Here is a 6,777-nt window from a genome sequence, read left to right as displayed (position 1 = left end):
GCTCTCTGTTGACTATCGTGTAGGCTCCTACTCGGCGCTGCACTTGCCGGGCCGAGATCTCATCAGCCGGCAGTTCTCTGGTCATCAGGAACTTGAGGATGGGCTGTGCCCACGATGGTGCTTGAATTTCTTCTACTACCACTACGGCCACTTGTACTAGGGCGGTTGGGTTGGGAGGTGGTGGGTTGGAGCCGTCCATCGCTTGCTGTGTTGTTGACGTCTCTGGCCGACTGCCGCAGCCCCCCGGGCCAAGCTGTGAAGTCCCCAGGCCGAATGCGGCTGCTGCAGTTTCCGAGCCGTTTGGTGAAGTCCGCGAGCCAATTGCGGCAGCCCCCGGGCCGGGCTGTGAAGTCCCCGGGCCGAGTGCCACTGCCGCAATTCCCGCGCTGCCTGCCGAAGTCCCCGAGCCGGCTACTGAAGCTCTTGAGTCGGATCTGATCGCTTCAGGAGCAGACGGCACAAAGATAGACTCGGATTCTAGAGAAGGCTTGATCGACGTCTTGCAGAGGCACTGAAGGGAGACGCCAGCTGGTATTGCTTGACGGGTGGAGCCGATCCGTGCTAGGGTACCAGCTGGCTCGTTTTCATTCCATGGCACGTCAAGGAACTTGCACCCCTCAAAATATCCGCTGAGCTGCTGAACGAGGAAGCAGTAACTTGCCATATTTGCATCCTTGGCGTCCCAGTCCCCATATGACTGTTGGACCACCAGGTCGGAGTCGCCGTAGCACAGGATTCGGAGGATGCCGATCTCTTTATCCAGCCGGAGGCTATGTACTAGCGCCTCATACTCGGCCACGTTGTTGGAGGCGGCGAAGTGAATTTGCAATGTGTATCTGAGCTTGTCGCCTTTGGGAGAGGTGAGGACAACACCGGCTCCCAAGCCGGTGCGCATTTTCGAACCATCAAAGTGCATCTGCCAATGGGTGGAGTCCGGAGCAGGCGGCCGGTACTGGGCTTCGGCCCAGTCGACGAGGAAGTCGGCCAGTGCTTGGGACTTGATGGCGGTGCATGGCTGGTAGAAGATGGTGTAGGGGGCCAGCTCGATGGCCCATTTGGCCACTCGGTCAAACGCATCTTTGTTTCCTATGATCTCGGCAAGTGGAGAAGTGCAGACAACCGTGATGGGGTGCTCTTGAAAATAGGGCTTCAGCTTCCTGGCGGCAAAGTGCACGCCGTAGCACACCTTCTGGTAGTGGGGGTAGTTCTCCTTTGAGGTGGACAACACCTCGCTTAAGTAATACACAGGCCTCTGGACCAGCTGTGCCCTACTGGCCTCTGGGCTCTCCACTACTATGATAGTGTTGACCACCCGTCTGGTGGCGGCGATGTAGAGGTACATGGGCTCTTTGGCAGCCAGGGCCGCTAGGATAGGCGGGGTAGTCAGCATCTTCTTTAGCTGGAGAAAGGCCTCGTCCGCCTTATCGTTCCACTCAAAGTGAGTGGTTTTCTTCATGAGCTGGTATAGGGGAAGAGCCTTCTCACCCAACTGACTGATGAAGCGGCTGATGGATGCCAAGCAGCTGGTGAACTTCTGGACGTCTCGCAGTTGGATGGGCTTCTCCATCCTCTCAATGGCTTTGATCTTCACAGGGTTGCACTCAATGACGCATTCTGAGACCAGGAAGCCAAGGAGTTGGCCGGCTAGTACCCCAAAGACGCATTTCTGCGGGTTGAGCTTGATCTGAAACCGGCGCAGATTTTCAAAAGTTTCCTTGAGATCTTCCAAGAGAGTATCGTGCTTGTCCGTCTTCACCACAATATCGTCTACATAGACGTGGGCATTTTTTCCGAGTTGCTTGAGGAGGCACTTCTGCATGCAACGCTGAAAAGTGGCACCGGCATTTCTGAAGCTGAATGTCATGGTCAGGTAGCAGAAGGCTCCGAATGGTGTGATAAAGGCGGTCTGCCGGGTTCAACTTGATCTGGTGGTGTCCTGAATAAGCATCCAAAAACTCAACAGCTCACATCCGGCCGTGGAGTCTATCACTTGGTCAATCCGAGGCAAAGCAAATGGATCCTTGGGACAAGCTTTATTGAGACTGGTGTAATCAATGCACATGCGCCACTTGTTGTTCTTCTTCAGTACAAGGACTGGGTTGGTGAGCCACTCCGGAAAACAATACTTCCATGATGAAGCCGGCTGCCAGATGTCGGGCTATCTCCTCACCAACAATTCTTCTCTTCTCCTCCGACAGTCGGCGGAGGGGTTGTTTGACCGACTTGGCATCTGATCTGACATGTAGCTTGTGCTCGGCAAAATCCGTCGGAACACCCGGCATGTCCTTGGGAGACCATGCGAAGATGTCCTGATTCTCACGGAGGAAACCGACGAGCTCGCTTTCCTATTTTCCGTCAAGGTTGGCCCCTATGACAGCGTGCCTTTCCGGGTGCTCTGGGTCCAAGGGAATCTTCTTTTTCTCTTTGGACGGCTGGAAGGAGCCCTGGGTCTCTGACTCTATGGGCTCTGGTGACATGTCCGGCTGCTTGCTGGTCATGGCCACCACCCCGCCCAGGAGCTTCTTCTCAGGAGCAATCACAAGGGACTCGACCATCCAGCTGCTAGCTGCAGCGCAATCGGCCGACTTCTCATAGTCTCCAGATACCGTGATAATGCCCTTGGTCCCTGGCATCTTCATCTTGAGGTAGGCATAGTGTGGCACCGCCATGAACTTGGCCAAAGCCGGCCGGCCTAGGAGTACATGATTAGGGCTCTCGAGGTCCACTACCTCAAACCAAATTGCCTCACGGCAGAAGTGATCTTTGTCTCCGAAAATGACATCTATTTGGACCTTGCTGATTGGTGAGCAGGACAGGCCGGGCACAATACAATGGAAAACAGTCCGGCTGGGCTAGAGGTGCCTCTCTTTAATGCATAACTTTTCCATGGTATCGCGGTATAGGATGTGGATGCTGCCGCCGCCATCTATCAGAATTTGGGAGAAACGAGCAGCTCGCCTCTCCGTTGCAAGGGTGGCATCCAACACTAGAGCATAAGAACCCGGAGAGGGCATCACTTCCGGGTGGTCAGCACGACTCCAACTGATGGGCTTCTCGGACCAATGCATGAATTCTGGAGCACTTGAAGCGACACCGTTCACCTCTCGGTGCTGCTAACGCCGAGTACGCCGATCATCAGCCACACTGGTGAAGACGACATAGGCTCCATCTTCTTCGGGGTATTCATCTTGAATGGCGCTGACTGCTGGTCGGGCCGCCGGCTGCTGGGGAGGAGGCGGCGGCGGGCCAGCAGGCGGAGGGGGCAGCAGTCCTTCGCCCTTGGAGATTCGGGTGAGCCAGTGTCACTTCCGGGTGGTCTGATTGGATGGCTTCGTGCTGCTGTGGAACTTGCAGGGAGTATCAAGGGTCTGCTCATAGGAGAAGGCAGGTAGCCAAGCAGGCTTACCGCCCTTCTGGTGCTTGGGGCCGGGTTGTCCATCAGGCTGCTGGTCTTCGACTGTCGCCACCTACCGGCTAGCAGAAGCCGGCTGCGGGACCTTGCGCTTGTTGCCATTTGGCTGCTGTCACCGACTGTTGTCGGCAGCCGGCATCCTAGGGGCCAGAGGCAGCACCTTCCCGGAAGTTTCCACTTGGAGCCCCGACTTCATGGAGGAGTCAGCAGTGGTGTACTTGTCTGCTATGATCAGCAGTTCATCGAGCGTAGCAGGTTCGTCGCATAGGAGTTGGTACTTGAGCAAGGTGCCTTCTCGGCACCCGACAGTGAAGTACTCGATCGCCTGGACCTCGTGTACCCCTTCGCAGGAGTTGCATAGCTCAGCCCACCGCGTCAGGTAGTCGCGAGTGGACTCATCCGGGCCTTGAACGCACAGTGAGAGCTGGCGGGGCTTGGGCAGCCATTTGTAGGTGCTGGTGAAGTTGCGGATGAACACTTCGGTGAAATCCATCCATCTGTTGACGTTGTAGGGCTTGAGGTTGTTAAGCCACGTACGGGCCGTGCCCTGGAGCATGAGAGGGACGTACTTCATGACAACGCACTTGTTGCCGTTTGCTATGCTGACGGCTGTGGAGTAGTCCACCAGCCAATCCTCTAGTTTCATGGAGCCGTTGTAATTGGGCGTGTCTCTTGGGAGTGAGAATCCTTTGGGGAAGGGCTCGTCGCGAATGCGGGGGCTGAAGCAAGGCGGGCACATCGCGTCTTCTTCTTCCACCACCAGGGATCGCACCAGGCAGTCAATCCGGTGGCGGGCGTCATTCTCTCCGACTCCCTCTCGGCGGCCTAGCCGGTCGCCGAGTGTCAGGTGGTCAATAGGCGGTGGGGAAATGCGCATGTCCCTTCGAGGAGGCGGATAGTCGCCCCGTTGTTCCACAGCTCGTGGGCGGCCATCTTGGTCGCGCTCAATGTTGATGTGTGTACAGCTGCGGCTGGCAGCCATCTCCTTGTCTCGTCTACCGTGGACACCACCTGTCGGCATCCAGGAAGTTGCGCCATGCTCTTGGTGAAGGGGCGGGTTCTCCACCCGTTGGCAAGGCTCTTCAGCATGGCAACCGACTTCTTGCGAGGCGGCTGCTGATGTCTACAACACAACCTTCTTCTTGTAGACGTTGTTGGGCCTCCAAGTGCAGAGGTTTGTAGGATAGTAGCAAATTTCCCTCAAGTGGATGACCTAAGGTTTATCAATCCGTAGGAGGCGCAGGATGAAGACGGTCTCTCTCAAGCAACCCTGCAACCAAATAACAAAGAGTCTCTTGTGTCCCAAACACACCCAATACAATGGTAAATTGTACATGTGCACTAGTTCGGCGAAGAGATGGTGATACAAGTGGTATATGGATGGGAGATAAAGGTATTTGTAATCTGAAAATATAAAAACAGCAAGGTAACTAATGATAAAAGAGAGCGTAAACGGTATTGCAATGCGTTGAAACAGGGCCTAGGGTTCATACTTTCGCTAGTGCAAGTTCCCTCAACAATAATAGCATAATTGGATCACATAACTATCCCTCAACATGCAACAAAGAGTCACCCTAAAGTCACTAATAGTAGAGAACGAACGAAGAGATTATGGTAGGGTACGAAACCACCTCAAAGTTATTGTTTCCAATTAATCCGTTGGGCTATTCCTATAGGTGTCACAAACAGCCCTAGAGTTCGTACTAGAATAACACCTTAAGACACAAATCAACCAAAACCCTAATGTCACCTAGATACTCCAATGTCACCTCAAGTATCCGTGGGTATGATTATACAATATGCATCACACAATCTCAGATTCATCTATTCAACCAACACATAGGACCTCAAAGAGTGCCCCAAAGTTCCTACCGGAGAATCACGATGAAAACGTGTGCCAACCCCTATGCATAGGTTCATGGGCGGAACCCGCAAGTTGATCACCAAAACATACATCAAGTGAATCACGTGGTATCCCATTGTCACCACAGATACGCATGGCAAGACATACATCAAGTGTTCTCAAATCTTTAAAAACTCAATCCGATAAGATAACTTCAAAGGGGAAACTCAATCCATTATAAGAGAGTAGAGGGGGAGGAGAAACATAAGATCCAACTATAATAGCAAAGCTCGCGATACATCAAGATCGTGCCAAATCAAGAACACGAGAGAGAGAGAGAGATCAAACACAAAGCTACCGATACATACCCTGAGTCCCGAGGGAGAACTACTCACTTGTCGTCATGGAGAGCACCGGGATGATGAAGATGGCTACCGGAGAGGGATTGCCCCCTCCGGCAGGGTGCCGGAACGGGTCTAGATTAGTTTTCGGTGGCTACGGAGGCTTCTGGCGGCGGAACACCCGATCTATTGTGCTCTCGGATGTTTTTAGGGTATATGGAGATATATAGGCGGAAGAAGTACGTCAGGGGGGCCACGAGGGGCCCACGAGGGTGGAGGGAGCGCCCTAGGGGGTGGGCGCGCCCCCTACCTCGTGGCCTCCTTGAAGCTTCCTTGACGTAGACTCCAAGTCTCCCTGGTTGCTTCTGATGCAAACATAAGTTTTGTGAAGTTTCAGGTCAATTGGACTCCGTTTGGTTTTCCTTTTCTGCGATATTCTAAAACAAGGTAAAAACAAAAACTGGCACTGGGCTCTGGGTTAATAGGTTAGTCCCAAAAATGATATAAAAGTGTATAATAAAGCCCATAAACACCCAAAACAGTAGATAATATAGCATGGAGCAATAAAAAATTATAGATACGTCGGAGACGTATCAGCATCCCCAAGCTTAATTCCTGCGCGTCCTCGAGTAGGTAAATGATAAAAACAGAATTTTTGATGCGGAGTGCTACTTGGCATAATTTCAGTGTGATTCTTCTTAATTGTGGCATGAATATTCATATCCGAAAGATTCAAGACAAAAGTTCATATTGACATAAAAATAATAATACTTCAAGCATACTAACTAAGCAATCATGTCTTCTCAAAATAACATGGCCAAAGAAAGTTTTCATCCCTACAAAATCATATAGTTTGGTCATGCTCCATTTTCGTCACACAAGGATGCTCTCATCATGCACAACCCCGATGACAAGCCAAGCAATTGTTTCATACTTCAGTAATTTCAAACCTATAAACTTTCACGCAATATATGAGCGCGAGCCATGGATATAGCACTATGGGAGGAATAGAATATGATGATGGGGGTTATGTGGAGAAGAAAAAAAGGAGAAAGTCTCACATCAACGAGGCTAATCAATGTGCTATGGAGATGCCCATCGATTGATGTTAATGCAAGGAGTAGGGATTGCCATGCAACGGATGCACTAGAGCTATAAATGTATGAAAGCTCAACAAAAGA

Source organism: Triticum aestivum, chromosome 2A, assembly GCF_018294505.1.
Source record: "Triticum aestivum cultivar Chinese Spring chromosome 2A, IWGSC CS RefSeq v2.1, whole genome shotgun sequence".
Taxonomy (NCBI): Eukaryota; Viridiplantae; Streptophyta; class Magnoliopsida; order Poales; family Poaceae; genus Triticum; species Triticum aestivum.
This window is presented reverse-complemented; position numbering follows the sequence as displayed.